Raw genomic sequence first — 20,040 nt, 5'->3', positions numbered from 1 at the left:
GGAGTTGTTATGAATAAGGAAACTACATACAAATATTGTTTTTTTTTTTTTGTTCAAAAAACAAAAAGGAAAGAATAAAAATTAAATTGTCCAATTGTGGTTGTGAATTTTTGTTTATTTAATGATGAGAAATGGGAAATGATTGGGAAGTTATTATGAAGAGAGATGAATTGATTGATGACATAACAAGGAGGAGGAAACAGGGATAACCCAACCCAATTATTATCCACTACACGGAACCGTGCTTATATCAGTCGTGTGGTGCCATTTTTCTTTAAAAAACTGTTATGATTAAAAATGACATGTAAGGAATTACACGTGGCATAATGTAATTGGTTGAGATAAATGGATATGTGGCTAGTGATTATACATAAATAGAGAAAGGATGATCACCAAAGGGTTATGAAGAAAAATGATGAAAGTCTCTCCTCTCTCCCTTTGGTACTCTCTAGTAGAGTAATGGTTAAGTCATAGACTTAATCTTCTTCTATCTTTTCTTTAATGTTTCTATATACCAAGAACATCAATTTTAATTGAGTTCTAATCTATTCATTTTACCTTTTATTTCACAATTATCCATTTTATTACACTATCAACTGTGCAACTCATTACAATGGTGCTTTCATCTATGAACTCCTCTTTGTCCATGGCTTACGATGAATCACACCAACGGTTCATGGAAGAATCACACCAACGGTTCATGGAATCAGGTCGTGCAGTACAAAATCAATTGGCCATCATATCTCAGTTGCTGGCAGAAATGATAGCTGAATCAGAATTAGAATCAGCTGACCTTGCTATTTCTAATTCAGAACTGATTGATGCTGTTCCAGAATCGGAGTTGCTGATTGCGGATTCAGAATCAGTTGAAGCTGATTTTTCGAATTCCAATCAATGTTTTTCATCAATAGAACAAGTTGAAGTAGCTCTTCCTCCAACAGGTGATTTCAACATCCAAGTTGTGGACCTCAAAGACGCAACATCACAGTTTACGGAGACGCAGGAACTGTTCGGTGAAAGTAAAATATTAAGTGAAAACTATTTTGGAGAACCAATTCGAGTTGACAATCAGGATTTAAAGGTCGTGTTGAAGGATTCTCCAGGTTCTACTTGCCAAATTAGGTTCCCAAATTGTTCCGATTCTCCGTTGATCGCTGTTATTTCAAACTCGTCACCACCGCCGCCGAAACCACCGGATCGAAGCATTCAAAATATGACTATGGAACTTCATTCGACGTGGAAACTTACCATGCCTCGCCCACCTCCACACCCACCTGACGTCAGTCACCGAGCAGTGGACTCCATACTTTTGCTCCCTTGTTTGGAAATATCAGTTTGTCCACCACCTGTTTGGAAAAATGTCAGTGTTAATGGTATGTTTCAAATCAACGACTCATTGCCATACTTGCTTGATCTTTGTAAGTTTCCACATATTACACCCTATTTTGATGTTGCACATGTATTACACAATATCAGTTGTGATAATGGTTGGGTAAATACTACTGTGTGGGAATTAGGGCTGGTACATCTGCTACTAGCTTTAGGTTTGCTTGACAATGGTGGGAATGTTGTTTATCTGCTTGATCAAATGTGTACTCAGCCCCCAAAAAATGTGATGATCCTTTCAATCCATAAGCAGAGACCTACTTTAATTATTACTTGTTGTGGATTTGTTTGCTGTATTGTGAAAATTAAGAGCAGAAACTTCATCCTTTGCTTAAGGATTGTGCTTAGTCAATCTGCCTTGATTTGCAGCTTCTCATGGAATGCTCCTCATTCTAGTAGGTTCTGTGTACTCAATGCCCAAGGAGACCATTGTGATGATCAAGACTTTACTAGTGCTTATAGCTTCTGCAAAGTCAAAGTTTATGCAGTGCTCTCAAAGGAGTTTATGATGAAGTTCCACAAGAAGCAATTGAATAGGAAAGAATATGAGGCACTTGTGTTTGAGGCACTAATGTCTCAGGGAAGTGAAATGCATGGCAATACAATTGATTCAACTGAATTAGTTGCACACATATTTAACATTGGCATTTTGGGTCTTCCTATTGATTATGGGCCCTTTTGGTTTTTAGATCCTTTTCCTCATACTTTAACCCCAATTACTACACAATTTCCAAGTAGAAAAATATATGTTCTCCACCTTCTCAGTGTTCATGTTGTGGCAGATTTTTTAAAGGTTTTGAAGACCTCTTGCACATTTCATATGATTCCCACCCATGCTTTCCATTTTGCCACGCCTATTTTAACCTCCGTGTATTTGGGCTGGTCAACGGCACCATTAAATGAGGAAGAGGTTAGTATAGGTGCTTTGAAAATCATTGGTTACATTTTCACATCTTATATGTCATACTGCAATTTGGCATTTGTAATTGATAGTATTACTGCTATTGTGACTTCTCCACAAGCTTATGTTGCATTTTTTGGTGATGCCACACTCAAGACTTCTAAATGCCTATCAGATTTTCCCATCTCTTATTGTTGGATAATTATGGGCAAATATATAGCATGGAGAACATGTTCTGAGAGTTCAAAGTTCAGTAATATTACTGTTTTAAGACACATTTCAACTGGTCAAGAACATCATATGGGATCTGGCCTTGGAGATAATGCACTATTCTCACCTCTCACTGAAGCTACAAAATTTAATTTTGTCTTTCAAGACAATCTGAGATCCCATTTGTCTGCGGCTATGAAGATTACTGTGAAGGGTCAAGTGTCATCCCTTCAACTGCTTCAAGATGTTATAACAGATGAAAAGACATATTGGGGAGGCGGTGATCATTTTTTCCATACAAAAGGGGCCTTACAATTCAAACAATGGGATCCAGGAGGAAATTTCTAATTCATTGGGAAGTTTCGCTGAACTTGATGACCACTTGGAAAGATGCTACTAGTGTTGAAATGCATTATCTTAACTTCAACCTTGAGGATGTAACGCCCTCCTTTTTATTTAATTATTTTAATTAGTTTTAGAATATATTTATATGATTGGTATGATTTACATGATTTATGTGATATTTTCTTATGTTATATGTTGGTATTTACTAGCATAATATAATTGTTATTTGGGGTAGAAATATATTTGTTATTTGTTATAGATATATTTGTTATTGGTGTATTATTATTATTAAGTGGGGGAGATATATATTTAATTTAGAAATAAATAAGATTATGAGGAATAGAGTAGTTTTGAGGTGTAAGAGAAATAAGAAGGGGGTTAGAATAGAAAGAAGAATAAGTTGTTGGGCCAAAATAGATTTAGGAAGAGCGTTTAGTATTATAAATAGAGAAGCTTAGGTTAGAAAGAGTTTACCTGAAACCGCTTTTTGGAAAAGAGGAGAACAAGAAAGAAGAGAAGATGAGAGAAAAGTCAAGAGAAGAGGAGAAGACCTTAGGAAAGAAGAACGTTGCCGCTGATTCAAGAATTAATCTAAGGTGAGGGTGAGACTATCTTGCATTAATATTAAGTTGTTAAATCATTAGATTGCATCTAACAAGTTGGGGAAAGTTTGTGAGAATTTGAGAATTAGGGTTTTGAGAGAGATTTGATGATTAGATGATGAAAACTTGTTGAATTGATGTAGAAATTGTATACAGTCCTTAGATAACCCATAGGATGATTATTGGATGTAGTTTTGAGGTTAAAACCATGAAATTGGATGAGATGTTGGTGAGTTTAAGAATTAGGGTTTAATAATTGTAATAGGTTGTTAATAGATTTTGCATACAGTAAGTTGATGAATAATTAGTGTTCTAATGATAGGGCAATCATAGAGTAATGATTAGGATCAAGTTTGGAGAGTATTGGATCGAATAAGAAGTGGAAAAGATTTTCCCAAAGCGAAATCGCAGCTGAACTGCGATTTTGCTGTCAATGTGCAAAACGCGTTTTTATTGTCTCAGTTTGACAAGTTTAAGTTCCGAACTGGGTTTAGCTGTAAACACGAAAGTTGTAGGTATGGATGTTAGCTTTCTAATGCCGTTGGTCTCACGTCAATAGGATTTATAGAGCTTGAGTTATGGTCAAATTACTGCATGTAGGTCACAGTGAATTTTTATGGACTTTCAGCACAACTTTTCCGAATTTAAAATAAAAACTGGTATTGATCGGTACAGAATTGGTCTTAGGCGTAAACATGAAAGTTTTAGATAATTTTGTTAGCTTTCTAGTGGCTTTGGTTTTACGTGAAAATAATGTTTGGTCTTTGAGTTATGATTAAAATACTACAGGGAGGTCTTAGCGAAATTGTACGGTGACAGCATTCTCTGTTTCATGTTTTTGCGTTTTGTTCATATGTTTCTGTTTTGAATTGATCTTTGTTCTAAACATGAAAGTTGTTGATATTTGTGATATCTTTCCAGTAGCTTTGGTTTGACATGAAAATATGTTGTGGATAATTTATTATGTTTTTACAAAGATACATAGTGAATTATTGTCGATGTTTAAATACGATGTTATATGAAGTTGTTTATGATTGATGAATATGATGTTTTAAGATGTTGTTTATTATCATTTGATATTGTTATATTATGATATGACATGAATTATTTATGTGATCCATATGTTGTCAAGATGTTAAGATGTTAAGACGTTAAGATGATAAGAGTTGTTAAGTCGTCGAGTCGTTATGAAGTCATCAAGTTGTTAAGATGTTATGTTGTCAAGATATCAAGATGTTAGGATGTCATAGATGTTCATAAAGTTTCTAAGACGTAAGATGTTGAGTCCATGCATACTCATTTAAAGATGAGGGCTCATGCCCTGGAGCTTTTGCTCAACCACGACGATGGAGCTTTTGCTCAACCACGACAATGGAGCTTTTTGCTCAACCACGACGATGGAGCTTTTGCTCAACCACGACGATGAGGGCTTATGCCCTAGGAGTATATTTATGCTCAACCACGATGATGAGAGCTTATGCCCTAAAATGGTACCACATGCATTTGCATTTTCATGATGATCAAAGATGGTTTAAGACGTTAAGAGTTGCATAGTCGAGTCTAGATGCATTGTCAGGTCAAGTTGTTAAGATGTCAAGTTATCGAGATGTTAAGATGTTAAGATGTCAAGTTGATGAGCTATTAATGAAGTGCTTTATGAATGATTATGATGCTTAAGATGATGAATGATTATGATGTGTATGATGATTGATTACGAAGTTGCTTATGATGATTGATTATGAAGTTGTTTATGATAAGATGCTATGTGATTTATGATAAGATGCTATGTGATTTATGGTATGATGCTATGTGATTTATGATATGATGCTACATGTTTACTAATGATGATATGTGATGATGTATGTGATATTATTGATAATATAAGATGAAGTATATGACTAATATAGGAAGAATAGTGACACTAGTTAAGAAAGTTTAAGTTGTTAGATATGATTAATGAATTATAAGATGTTTAAGTTGTTGAATGTACTTTATATGATTTATATGCTTTATATTATTGTTTGAGAAATCTCACCCCTCTGCTTGGAAATGTTGCTCTTCGTATGGGTAACTTGCAGGTAACCAGGATTAGTTGCGGTCGTGAGTGGACTCCTCACAAGTGTGTCTTAGGTGCTCTGATACGTAACGGGATGGGATTATGTCTTTACTTTCTGTTCCTTACGTATTACTTTATGAATCTTTCAAGAATTGATGTTGAACTAAGTTTTATGAAATTTTATATTGAGGCCCTTGTGCCAAATATTATTTAAGTTGTCAAACTATTCCGCTGCGAAGTTTTAAAGATTATGTTGTTATATTTTTGAAGGATAAATTATTATTCCATTTACGTTTTTTTAAGAAATGTGACATTCCGTTTTATGATGAAAAACTCTGATTTTATTTAAGAAATTTTTACGTTGGGAAAACGGGGTGTTACAGAGGACAAGGTTGATTTTAATGGGGGAGAGTAATGTTATGATTCAAAATGACATGTAAGGAATTACACGTGGCATAATGTAATTGGTTGAGGTAAATGGATATGTGGCTAGTGATTATGCATAAATAGGGAAAGGATGATCACCAAGGGTTATGAAGAAAAATGATGAAAGTCTCTCCTCTCTTCCTTTGGTACTCTCTAGTAGAGTAATAGGGTTAAGTCATAGACTTAATCTTCTTCTATCTTTTCTTTAATGTTTCTATATACCAAGAACATCAATTTTAATTGAGTTCTAATCTATTCATTTTACCTTTTATTTCACAATTATCCATTTTATTACACTATCAATTGTGCAACTCATTACAAAAACACAAGTGGTGCAACTTATAAAAACAACTTACATCATATTTAAAACAAATTAACTTATTAGTATATCCTTTTATGTAGAAATAGCTTAATTGCTACTTATGCATAAGTGCTTATCATGATAAGCACTTTTGCTATATAAGTTGGAAAAAAGTTGTTTATCCAAACATGTCTCTAATCATAAGAACTTTGTCAAGTCTATATTGTCAATATGGAAATCTCTCACAGTTACAAGATATATGTTTTGGGTCCAATAATTGCTAAATCATTTAGGCACATCATGAAATTTATGTTGGCGCGTGAGATACCCTTATAGGCTTGAGCGAGTTGAAATAGTTAAGAATTGGGAGGCACATATTATGACTTTGTTTGGCAGAGACCAAGAAATTAACTTATAACTTATAGTAGATAGTTTATAAGTCTGTCTGACATATATGTCCTCAAACATATTAAGTTGCATTTTGGGTCTGGATGTGTTTTAATGATAGTAATTTTTTTGTGTATACAAAATAACCTCTGCACATTGTAGAAATTAATTTCTAGAATCATATATGATTAGATTATGTGATAAATTGTTCCCTAAGAACTTTAATATTGAGTTACCTCTAACTCTTTAACCCTTAACTCGTACGATTTGAGCTACCAATCTCACACCCCCACCACCCCCATATATATGCTTTAGTGTTTAAATCAAGACAAGTTCAAAGCAACTTCTCATAAAGAGTGGAGTGATAAAGAAGTGTTAGCAAGGTAATTCCAGATGATGATGTCGAGAGTATTATCTCCACTCTCAACATACTACTAATAGTTACTCCCACTCTTACTAAGAAAAAAGTTATTTTTTTTTTTGAAGGAAAGAAAAAAGTTGTTTGTTTTAATTAATATTTTCATCTTATGTATATAGAGTATATATCATTAATTTTGACTTTTCATATTCAAAATACTTGGTGATAGTAATAAATGTATTTAACAGCTTAAAATACACTTAAATTTAGAGACAATTTTTTCTTCTTCTAAATAGATGAATATAGTTAAGGATGAAAAATGATATTTGAAGAACTATTTTATGACAACTTTTAAATAACTTTTTATTTTATATTCATATTATGTTCTTTCTCTATCTATTCTTTTTGACCCAATAAAAATAGAGAAAAAGATTGTCTTAAAAATTGGCACAAAATAATTGTACAAATATCATTGCTCATTTAAGGATAGAGGGTACGTGAGATATGAAAAAGATTGATCCGATCAAAATAAAAAATGAACAAACTTTAACATGATGTTTTTCAATCTGTAGTTTTATTAGATAATAAAACCAGCATCAAAGTAATTGAATAATCATATTGCTCTCCGAATGAGAAAACTTGAGATGATGATTCAATAACTATCTAATCCCTTTTTTTTTTTTTTGAAGGAATAACTATTTAATCCGAGAACGTGTTGTTCCTCTTTACGTAATGTAGGAGTATACATTATTATTAACTAATGGCAATATAAGGAAAGTCAATACATAACAAAGACGTCGAAAAAGACGCAACGAAGATGAATAAGCAGTGTGAGGAAGTAACCAAATGAATGAAATTACTAAGCATATGCTTTGCCAAATCGAAAGCGTAACGAAATTGATCAAGAATCAAAGCATGTAGACTAGCATATGAATGATTGCGACTATTTCTATAAATAAAGTTAAAGATAAGTATGTAGAACCTAAAACTTTGAAAGTGTTGGAACTATAATTTCTCTATATGGAAAAATAGTTTCGTCAAAATAATTGACCCCTATGCTTTTTATGTATGCAATCACTCTAAATACACTTACATCATTAAAATATCATGTCAAAGATATAATATTCAAACTATATACAAAAATCCAAAAACTTTCACATGATGGATGTTTGTCCAAAGAAGATTCGTGCCTTTTTCAAAATTCTACTCACAACATGATAATACTATGCCAATAGATAAACGACAAAGTCATCAAATATTATTGAAATTTTTTGTTGATGTAATGACAACATGATATCTACTAAATTGTAATTTATTGCTTCCATTAAGTACTGATCCAATTTTGCTTATATGTTGTTATTGTTTCACTAATTAACCCTTTTTAAAAATTAAAAAAAATAAAAAGAAATTACAGTGCAGAGGCACATTTCTAACTTGTAATGAAGATTAGGATCGATGATATAGTACCATGTAGGCAAGAAATGGAGATATACCTGGTTGGGTACAAGTTTAAATAAATATATTTGGACGCACACACAAAACCAAAAGAAAAATAGAAGAGAATAAAATCGAAAAATGTTAATTGATATGACTAAATACTTTTTAGGGAAGGTGTCTAAACAATATTAGTGATTGTGTGCATGAAAGATTTTCTCCAAGAAATGTTTACAATGAAAGTTGAATAGCTAGTTTGTTGGTAAAACTACCACATTTTCTGTCTCATAAAAATGTCGGATTTATACTTTTACTTTGTTTCAAAATACTAATACAATCTTTATTATTTTTTTCATTAATATACTTTTATATATTAAATTTCACTTCACTTAATTACAATTGATAAAAGTGTTTTATTAAACGATACAAATTTTCTAGTTGAAATTATTTCAACAAATCATTTGCTTATGAGAAGCGCACAATCCAAATAAGACATTTAATTTAATCTTATATGAAGAGAGTATTAGTTTAAAGTTTGGTTTAGATTTTTTTTTTTTTTAAGAAAGATTAGATTTTGTTTATTAGCAAAAAAAGAAAGAATGTATATTGGTTTTACCTTGTAAAAAAAAAAGATATTGTTTTTACCAGAAGTTTAGATTAAATGGGCTGGATTTGATGCCTAACATAGCTTTAATAAGCCCATTTGATGCCTATATATATAAGAGGAAACAAAAGGAAAATATGCAAACAAACAAACGCATAGTTGAGGAACCCTAAACCTAAAAACGCTGCCATGTCTTCTTGTTCTAAAAACGCAGAAACGAAGCTAGGTTTTCTCACTCGACCAACTAAGGTTAAGAACAAAAACCCTGCACCCATTCAAATCACAGCGGAGCAGATTCTTCGTGAAGCTAGGGCACTCCAAGAGCCTGAGATCCGTCCTCCCAAGCAGAAAATCATCGATGGAAAAGAGCTGGGCGCTTACCGTCTTCGTAAGCGAAAGGAGTTTGAAGATTTAATCCGGCGAGTTGGAGGGTTGAACGTAAACGTATGGATTAAATATGCACATTGGGAAGAGTCACATAAAGACTTCAATCGTGCACGTTCCGTTTGGGAAAGAGCCCTAGAACAACAAGTTCACTACAAAAACCAAACCACACTCTATGGTTAAAATGCTGAGTTTGAGATGAAGAATAGATTCATCAATCGTGCAACGAATGTTTACGATCGCGCTGTTATTCTTTTGCCGCGAGTCGATCAATTGTGGTATGGTATCAGTACATACATATGGAGAAGATTCTTGGCAATGTCGCCGGAGTTAGGGAGGTTTTCGAGAGGTGGATGGAATGGATGCCTGATCAGCATGCATGGCTCTCTTACATAAAATATGAACTAAAGTACAATGAAATCGAACGACTTAGAAGAATTTTCAAGCTTTTTGTTCTATGTCATCCTAATGTTGGTGCTTGGTTACGTTATGCCAAATTTGAGATGAAGAATGGTGAAGTTCCTAGGGCAAGAAGTGTTTATGAAAGAGCTGTTGAGAATATTGCTGATGATGATGATGATGAAGCTCACCATCTTTTTGAGGCATTTGCTGCGTTACATAGTTGTAACGAAATAGAGCGTGCAAACTGTATTTCTAAATTTGCACTTGATCATGCTCCCCCTAAGGGAAGAGCTATGCTGGAATCGAGTTAGTCTGTTGCTATTTGGTGTCTCTAGCTACTTGGTTTTCTTCTTGTTACTTTTCTTGTTGGTTGTTCTTATGTTCTGGAATTTGGATTCCTTCTTCTTGTATACATTATGGTTTAATTGCTCAATTTTAGTTTTTATCACATTAGATTAATTAGTAATTACTATAGGTACCTGGTTGATGTTAGAGAATACTGCTATTATTTATTCAACTTGATTGTTGGTTCACACTTCAGTTTTACTAATGAGCAATGCTTGTGCAATGTGATCAAAACCACAAATTTAAATGGTTTAGACACACTCACAAATGGAAAAAGAAAGAAATAGAAAAAATTAAATTTATTCTTTTGGTAGAAAAGAATTAATTTACTGAAAACATAATTGGTTAACGTGTATCTGTGTAAGATTTATCCTTTACTATGTGTGCTACCACATAGACTTTGGTTTTACTAATATGTTGGCATGTGACCCACCGTGATTTTGTATAAGCTATAAAATATAGTTTTTGAAAAATCACGGTGGTTCAATGCAGGGACGGATGCAGGTGCACAAGGGTATAGGCTTGTGCCTGCACTAAATTTTGGAATATTTTTTTTTCCTGCCCCTATCACCAAAAAAATTGATATGTCTGCCCCTAGTTGAAAACTATTTATACAAATACCCCTGTTCTTCATTTTGGATGGCGAGCATAACCTGTTTTTCAACATTCTCTGCAAGGTTACAAGCTTTATTCTGAGCAATCTACATTTAGGTTGGCGAGCATCATTTTTTAAATTTTTTTCCTGTTCTTCAATGGAAATGGCGAGCAGCCATTTTTTTAGATTTTTTTTTTTATGTTCTAAGTTTAGAAAGGCGAGCATGCCATTTTTTTCCAATTTTTTTTTGTCTAACTTTTGTTTTTTTTTTGTTTACTATTTTTTTTATTAAAAAAACCACATTGCTTAAATTTAAAAACACAACCTAAAATGACTTTTTTGTTCGAAGTAGTCCAAGACAAGAGTTATTGGCCTCCGCATGAAGGTCCAAAACTTTGCCACGATCCAACCATGCGAAGATTAAAGAAAGGTCGTTCAAACAATACTCGCATCTTGACTGAAATGAATGTTGCAGAAAAAACACCGAGAAAATATGGACTATTTTCCAAGACCGGTCATATTCGCAGGATTGTCCAACTGTTAATCATCATAGTTAATTTCCTTCGTAATGTATTTTATTTCGAATTATCTTAATATAATTATTATTATTATTATTTTTATCATTTTGCTCATCTATTTATTAGTAATGTTTAATTTTTTAATTAAAAATATTTATATATAATGTAGGTAATTTCATTAAAAAATAATACACAATGTTTATATTATACATTAAATTAGATGTAACCTTCTTTCAAAAACAAAATTAAATTAAAATGGCATGGTCGCCATTTTATATATAGAACAAGGGCATGGTCAATTAAATTAAAAATGAATGTGCTCGCCAATTGAAATAAGGAACAAGAAAAATATTTAAAAAATTCCTGCTCGCCAACTTAAATGTAGAACACAGCATAATTGTTCAGAGAAAGTCTGCAAAGCCTGCAAGTCTGCTGCGGGTTGTTGAAAAAATGGACATGTTCGCCAAGTTAAAAGAAGAACAAGGGCATTTATAACAATAATTTTCAATTAGGGGCAGACATATCAATTTTTTTTATCATAGGGGCAGAAGAAAAAAAAAATCTAAATTTTGAGATTTTTTTTTAGGTGGTAGTAATATAATAATATATAGTTATAGTTGAAATGTTGACTAAATGACCCACATAAAACACACAACACTTTTCTATTGGCTCACACATAAACACACTTTGACACAATATGATGTATATTTATGCTATTAAAATGAAATATAATATATATATTTATGTTTATTTAATGTTTCAAATTTATATATATGTGGTGCCCCCACTTTCCAATATTTCTGGATCCGTCACTGGTTCAATGTGATTATGACGTACTGTTTTTTTTTTTTTTTTGAGCGAATGACGTACTTATAGTGATACCAAACATAGCTAATTCAAAAGTTAGAAAGTGGGGCACTTGAGCATGTACATGTTGTGTTTGATTGACATTTATCTAGTGAATTTAACATTTGGTTTTGAACTCGGGATATCAGAAATATCTGGTCCAATGATTTCAATTTCAACATTTGTTGGCTGAGCTAGGATAATTGGGATAATACTCAACTTTTTATTCACAAATTTATGGATAACTTTTATAAATAACTTGAAAGTTTCTTAAATAAAATTTGCAAAAATTAATCTTTATACATGATCAAATGAGTACGAAACAAGCTTCGTTCAGAAGAAGCTACGTGATGTATAGTGGTTGTTTCAATTTGATGCATTTTCATTGAATAATCAAAGGTGAGGCCTAGGCTGCCTTTGAAAATTGGTGGGCAAGTTTTGATAAATTATTTAAATTGTTTTTCTCAGTAGACGAGTGATACACTAAGAACATATTTACCAAATGAGAATAGTTCACTGTCACTCTAGTTCTTTTAAAAGCAGTTTTGCTCACAAATACGTTGAGGCAGGCATTTAAGTGAAATAAAACTTCAAAACTAAAATACTGGTATGGTTTCATTCAACTTTTCAAGGGTTCACCTCTATTTTATGATGACAGTACATACACAGGGGCGTAGCCCTTCATGTACAAGGGGTGGCCTTGGCTACCCCAAAAAATATAACATTCTTGAATTAATTGATATGTATTTATATTCAGCTACCCCAAATAATAAACATTGAGCTACCCCAAACAAGTTTAGTTGTCGAAAATTAACATAAATAAGAAATTAAAAAATTACTACATTGATAGATTTATTTGTATGGTTTGGTATTTCCAGTCCCAATAACAACTAAAGAGAACTTTTTTAACAATTAAAATTATTTAGACAATAGTATAAACATATTAAATGGGCAATGAGTTTCTTGCAAATAATCTATTTGTTTACATTGGAGAAAACATTATCATTCTATTTTATAAACAATCAATTATGGATAAAATTGTCCTCTTCAAACGCATTTTATCCACTTTTTTAAATAGTTATTATCAATTTTTATCATTTGTTGCTACTCTAAGTTAATTTTTATGCATTGGCTAATTTTCAGATTATTTTGTTTTTAGTCTCTACAACAATTGCGATTTTTAATGTATTTTCCAAGATTTTCTTTAATTTTAGTCATTAATTTTTGTTATAGAGATTAAATCCAAGACTAAAAACACTTTTTTTTTGAAATTTTTTAAAAAAATCGAGACAAAAATTGAATAAATTTTGTTAAAGGGCTAAGCCTAAAAAAATATAATTTATAGGACTAAAAAAATATTTTATCCTTAATTTTATATGTTGGTTTTAAAATATTTTATTTTTTGTTTATTGTCGGCCCCTGCGTAAATTTTTTACTAGCTTCGCCGCTGTACATACACATAAATCGACGAAATCAAACAACAAAGCTACCTACAATCCAATCGATAGCTCGATAATGAGAATAATTAAGTAGCCAGTGCTACATGATTTAGAATTTGGTTGAATAACGGTGTCCAATATTCAATTATTTAATGTCATATCGTTTATAAACTCATAAGTTCAACCAAAATTCACCAAGGTTTTTAACTATCAAAATTAAAGCCTACTAAGAACTCGCCTCACTTGTAGCTTCTACTTGATGTTACCACCGATGCATCCGGGATTGGAATTTGGAGCTGCCCTCTCCCGGAATTCCTACCCTCTGTTCTACTTCAGTACGAAATCATGCACCTAAATGCAGGCCGCGTCCGCTTATAAGCGACAGATGTAAGCTATTACAGAGGCAATCAAGAAGCGGCGTCACTATCCTTTGAGCCTCTGTTTACAGATTTACACCGATCAAAAGAGTTTGCGCAATTCGTTGTCGCAAACGATTCAGACTCCGGCTCAGCATAAATGACTCACTAAGTTGCTTGGGTTTGACTATTAGATATTATATACACCAGGACACACTAACCTAGTTGCAGATGTGCTCTTGCGGAATCCACTACCTGCAGATGCACTGTACCAAGCGATCTCTGTGTACAAACTTTTGATCCTGGATCAGCTGCGCGCTTTCGATACCTCTCACCCTGATGGTCAAGCACTGCTAGAGAAATTCCAATCTAATACCAATCCCAATGCCAATTTTCTAACAAAGCAGAGAGACAGGATGAGTGAAGAAGCAATTGGGCCTACTGGGCCTAATCTTACAAGGTTGACACTTGAAAGGAAGGACCCATTTTGAAGGGGAGATCATCACTTCTTCTAGAATCTGTGATGAGCTGGGAAATGGATACTAAATCCTATTCAATAGTTTAAGGGAAAAGGAAAGAAGGTCGATTTTGACGACGACGATAAAACAGGGTAAACCAAGTAATCGTTAAAACATAAGCGCCAAAATACAACCATTAGTAATATGATATTTAAACTTAACAACAACAACAACAACACCGTCTTATCCCACTAAGTGGGGTCGGCTACATGGATCAAATGCCGCCATAATGTTCTATCAAAGACCATATTTGGATCCAACTCATTGACCTTTAAATCTTTTTTAATGGTTTCTCTAATAGTTTTCTTAGGTCTTCCTCTACCTCTTTTAACCTGACTCTCCTCCATTTGATCTACTCTTCTTACCACGGCGTCTACGGGTCTTCTCTCTACATGTCCAAACCATCTAAGCCTATTTTCTACCAACTTTTCTACTATAGGTGCTACCCCCACTCTCTCTCTAATGATGTCATTCCTAATCCTATCATGTCTAGTCTTACCACTCATCCAACGCAACATCCTCATCTCCGCTACGCTTACTTTACTCTCGTGTTGGCTCTTAACTGCCCAACACTCCGTACCATACAACATTGCCGGTCTGACTGCTGTCCGATAGAACTTTCCTTTCAGCTTAAGTGGTACTTTCTTATCGCACAAAACACCTGAGGCTCTTCTCCATTTCAACCACCCAGCTTGAATACGATGATGTACATCAGCTTCTATTTCTCCGTCATTTTGTACTATGGACCCAAGATATCTAAACCGTGTAACTTGGGGTATGATATGATCTCCAACTTTCACCTATAAGGTAGACCCACTTCTCCTTTTACTGAAGTTACATTCCATATATTCCGTCTTGTTTCTACTCAGGCGGAAACCGTACGCTTCTAAGGCTTGCCTCCAAGTCTCTAGCCTCCCGTTTAACTCCTCCCTCGACTCACCAAGCAAGACTACATCATCTGCAAAAAGCATACATCTCGGTGCTAACTCTTGGATGTGTTCCGTCAGTACATCCAAAACTAAAGTAAAAAGATAAGGACTTAGGGTTGACCCTTGGTGTAGTCCTATTGTTATGGGAAAATCTCCGGTATCCCCATCTTGCGTCCTGACACTAGTCGAAGCCCCCTCATACATATCCTGGATAGCTCTAATATAGGCAATCCTCACCCCTTTCTTCTCCAGGGCTTTCCACAAAATCTCTCTAGGTACTCTATCATACGCCTTCTCCAAATCAATGAAAACTAAGTGCAAGTCTTTTTTATCCGTCCGATATCGCTCCATCACGCGTCGAAGTAAGTAGATCGCTTTCATAGTCGACCTCCCAGGCATAAAACCAAATTGGTTATCCGTAACGTGAGTCTCTTTTCTTAGTCTTCGCTCAATTACCCTTTCCCATAACTTCATGGTATGACTCATTAGCTTAATTCCCCTATAATTCGCGCAATCTTGTATATCCCCCTTGTTCTTATAGATTGGAATTAAGGTGCTTCTTCTCCACTCGTCCGGCATTTTCTTCGTCCTCATAATCTCATTGAAAAGTTTTGTGAGCCACCCAATTCCTCTATCGCCAAGACTTTTCCACACTTCGATAGGTATGTTGTCCGGCCCAACTGCCTTGCCATTACTCATCCTTTTCAACGCTTCTTTCACCTCGTGCTCCTGAATCCGACGATAATAGTTATAGTTTCGGTCCTCCTCTCTGATGTCTAACCTGTTAGAGTCTGGTAAGATCTCATATCCTTCATTAAATAAGTTGTGGAAATACTTCTTCCATCTATCCTTAATATCTCTCTCTTGCACCAAAACTATACCCTCTTCATCCTTAATACACTTCACTTGGTCCAGGTCTCTTGTCTTTCGTTCTCGTCCCTTCGCAAGCTTGTATATAGATTTCTCCCCCTCCTTGGTACCTAAAGATTGGTATAATCCTTCAAATGCTTGAGTTCTCGCTTCGCTCACCGCCTTCTTAGCCTCTTTCCTAGCTATCTTATATTTATCCCAAGTTTCGGCATTTTTACACTTAGACCAATCTCAAAAACAATCTCTCTTGATCCGAACTTTACTCTGAACACTGTCATTCCACCACCAAGATTCTTTACCCCTAGGTCCAAAACCTCTAGATTCTCCCAATGTCTCTTTTGCCACCTTCTTAATCTCATGAGCCATCCTCTCCCACATATCATTAGCGCTTCCATGTGGTTGCCTGAAACCTCCCTCTAATATCTTGTGTTGGAATATCCTTTGTTTGTCACCCTTTAAATGCCACCACTTGATTCGCGGAGCCCCGCTACGGTCTATGTTGGGTAGTTAAGCCCTCTCCCGGTATGACTTTACAGTCTAAACAGGTCTTCCTGTCTGTTTTCCTAATGAGAAAGAAATCGATCTGAGAACAAGAGGCCCCACTCTTGTAAGTGATGAGATGCTCCTCTCTTTTCCTAAAACACGTATTTGCTATTGTAAGATCAAAAGCCGATGAAAAATCTAAGATGGAATTTCCCTCCGCATTTACCTCCCCAAGACCATACCCCCATGCACGCCCTCGAAACCTCTCAAAACCCTCCCTACATGCCCATTCAAATCCCCTCCTAGAAAAATCTTTTCTCCTAATGGAATATCCTGAATTAATCCTTCTAGCTCCTCCCAAAACTTTACTTTAAGGTGTTCTTCTAGTCCTACCTGAGGTGCATAAGCGCTAATTACGTTAAAGGTGTCTTGTTCCACTACACACTTTAAGGCTATAATCCGATCTCCTATCCTTTTAACATCCACAATATCTTTCTTCCACTCCTTATCCACAATGATGCCTACCCCATTTCTCGATCTAACTTCGCCCGTGTACCAAAGCTTAAATCCTGAACTATCTAATTCTCTCGCCTTTTTCCCCACCCACTTAGTTTCTTGTAGGCACATAAAGTTAATCCTCCTCCTAGGCATAGTGTCTACTACTTCCATAGATTTACCCGTAAGAGTACCTATATTCCAAGTTCCAAAACGAATCCTACTCTCATGAACTAGCTTCTTTACCCGCACCCGTTCACGAAGATGTGGGAATCCTACTGTCAAGAAAAATCTATTAAGCATAAATGAGAACCGTAGATTGACAAGCAAACATGTGAAATATAAATCTGCCACCCTACCATAGATAACTAGAGGGAGACGCAAATGAATATGAATCACTCAGTTCCAAGTGAAACTATATCCCGTCCAAGTTTAAGTGAAGTCAATAAAGCACTTTGTCCTGATTTGGTTTATGTTTACCCGTTAATTACTAGTTATATGCGATGTGGTATTACAAGAAAGTGGGACAAAGTGTGTCCAATGAATTAATATCACACTGTTCTTAGAACCTGAGCAATACATAATGCAGGGGAGAGGTCATCATCTAGGACAGAAATGATCTAAATGTGATAATTGGAATGCTGCTGCAATTTCAAAACTAACAAAACCAGTATAACAAAAATAAAACTAGGAATAAACACCATGTTAAAAACAATATATGTCTGAAAACGAAATCAAATACAAAACAAAACAGAAAATTCTGTTTGGTTGCATCTCAAGATCATAACAGTTGTATGGTATGGAGGAAGTTTCCATTCTCAAGAACAAATTAACAGCAAATCAAGAGGTAACAAATTATTATTTTTGTCTGCTATGGTCCAATGTCAAAAGATCATAATACCTAAAGTCATCCTATGCAATGGAAGCGCTATCATTCCCAAGATCAACCAACTTGTTCAGCATTCTTCAAGTCTATCAAACTTCGGGTATGCCTTGGCGACTGCGAATAGTGAAAAGAATAAATCAGTTGAAAAAACAGAATGAATATGAAAAATAAATATGGAAAAAAGGACTTACGTATGACCCTTAGATGCTGATAATAGAAGCATGGACTTAATTTGCAGTCGGTTTGTAAAAGTTGGACCTAAGAATAGGTTTTCACTTTCACCAAAGATAGATGAAAGCTGTTGCGCATCTAAAATTTCTTCCTCCACAGTTTTATCAGCAACAAGAACTTGTGAGGAAAGTGTGCCACCAGGTGTTGTTGACACTTCATTGAAAACAAAGTTCCTCAAATCTTTGGTGCAGGCTTCGAGGAAGATTACGGTTGAGTTGGACGGAAGAAGCATAGGTCATTGTAGAGCATTGAGGGGCATGAGCAGTATTTTATAAGGAGAATTCAAAAACTCTTGGATATCATTGGAATTCCACTCCCAAATGAACATTGAATCGGCCCTCTTATGACCCAACAGTGCATGCTGAAGCAGGGCTATAACTCCCAGATTTTGAGCAAAAACGACAATCTTCTCCTTAGTTTGTACCAGTTGATCAACACTATTAAAAACATAGGTCATTTTGGAAGAAAGCATGGTTATTGTTTCAATAGAACATGGTTGCCTACATTCTGGACATATATTTTTCTCATTTAACCAAGGAGCGACACAGCGAAAACAGTAAGCATGTCCACAGTGAGTTATAGTATCAATACAATCTTTAGCAAGACAAATAGGACACTTGTCACGATCATGCCTTTTTTCATACAATTTCTCAATCAATCCAGTGTATGCAGGATGGCTGAGTACACCACCCATATTAAACGGCTCAACGCAAGCACATTGAATGTCGTAAAAACGTTGTCCAGTGTGGAGGTAAGAATCTGGATTCCACAGACCAAACACATCAGTGTCCAGAACATATCTCATTGCATCTCTGAAAACTTCGAGGTATTCTGAACGTTCCTGTTCAAATAACGGAATCTTGATGATTTCTGTTGGAATTTGTGGGTTTTCTGCAGTTGTTGGAATTTGTGGGTTTTCTGCCATTGTTAAAGAAGATGAACAAGATAACACAATAGAGCGTAAAAGAAAAAGAAAGAGGGAAAGATCTAAGTGGGCGGCGAGAAAAACTTCATTGATGAAGCAATTGAGCTTTGTACAAACCCTAACGGTGTGTTTGTTAGAGTGAGAAAGAAGAGAAGTGAGAGGGCACCGCTTTTGCTTAAACCCATAAACCTTTCTCTCGCTAATAGTTTTTTATATTCCTTTTTTACCCTCGACACCAATAATAATAATAATATTAAACCAGTCTCTTACATCTTTAATTTGAAGATAAATTAGTATCTTTAATTTGGAAACTAATTTTTGTAATTTGTCCAACGATGGAGCGCTCGAGTGGCATCTCAGTGATCTACGTTATTGACGTTATCTAGTCACTTTTGATGAGAGAGACGTAAAGAAGGATATTCCCGTGAGAGAGGTGATGGTCAACTTCATATAGAAACTCATTATTAAATTTGAAATAAACAATCCAGTATTGAGCGAGGTGTATACGAAAGAGCTACTACTCATGACTTGCAAGCCAATCTGTTTGAAACTACGGTTGCCAAACATATGCCCATTCTCGTCCTGTCATGCATTCAATTTTGTAGGATTTCGGGTTTGACAAATGATGGTTTGAATCGGTGGTTTGTTTCAGGTCATCATTTCAATTATCATCAGCAACGAAAATACATCAAAGGCAGAATACACATAAATAATAACATGTTCAGACCATATTTTATCCAATGTGAGACTATATTTAAGTAATTGATTTGAGAATTTAATCATGTGAGGAACGATATAATTAGAATTA

General features: G+C 34.7%; 1 long non-coding RNA gene and 1 pseudogene across 1 annotated transcript; one reads left to right on the top strand and one right to left on the bottom strand.

The window, feature by feature from the left end:
• The first annotated feature begins 9,158 nt into the window (after window positions 1–9,158).
• LOC146909418 (pre-mRNA-splicing factor clf1-like) lies at window positions 9,159–14,386 on the top strand (annotated as a pseudogene).
• Window positions 14,387–17,878: 3,492 nt separating this feature from the next.
• On the bottom strand, window positions 17,879–19,379 carry LOC146909417 (uncharacterized). Its single transcript, XR_015019406.1, has 2 exons — window positions 18,268–19,379; window positions 17,879–18,190 (listed from the first exon to the last, which is right to left on the bottom strand). It is a non-coding gene; the product is annotated as an uncharacterized LOC146909417 (long non-coding RNA).
• Between the last annotated feature and the right edge of the window lie 661 nt (window positions 19,380–20,040).

The sequence above is a fragment of the Medicago sativa genome, chromosome 7 (assembly GCF_051527215.1).
Source record: "Medicago sativa cultivar Bolivia chromosome 7, Bolivia_mono, whole genome shotgun sequence".
In the NCBI taxonomy this organism is placed as follows: Eukaryota; Viridiplantae; Streptophyta; class Magnoliopsida; order Fabales; family Fabaceae; genus Medicago; species Medicago sativa.
This window is presented reverse-complemented; position numbering and strand designations above follow the sequence as displayed.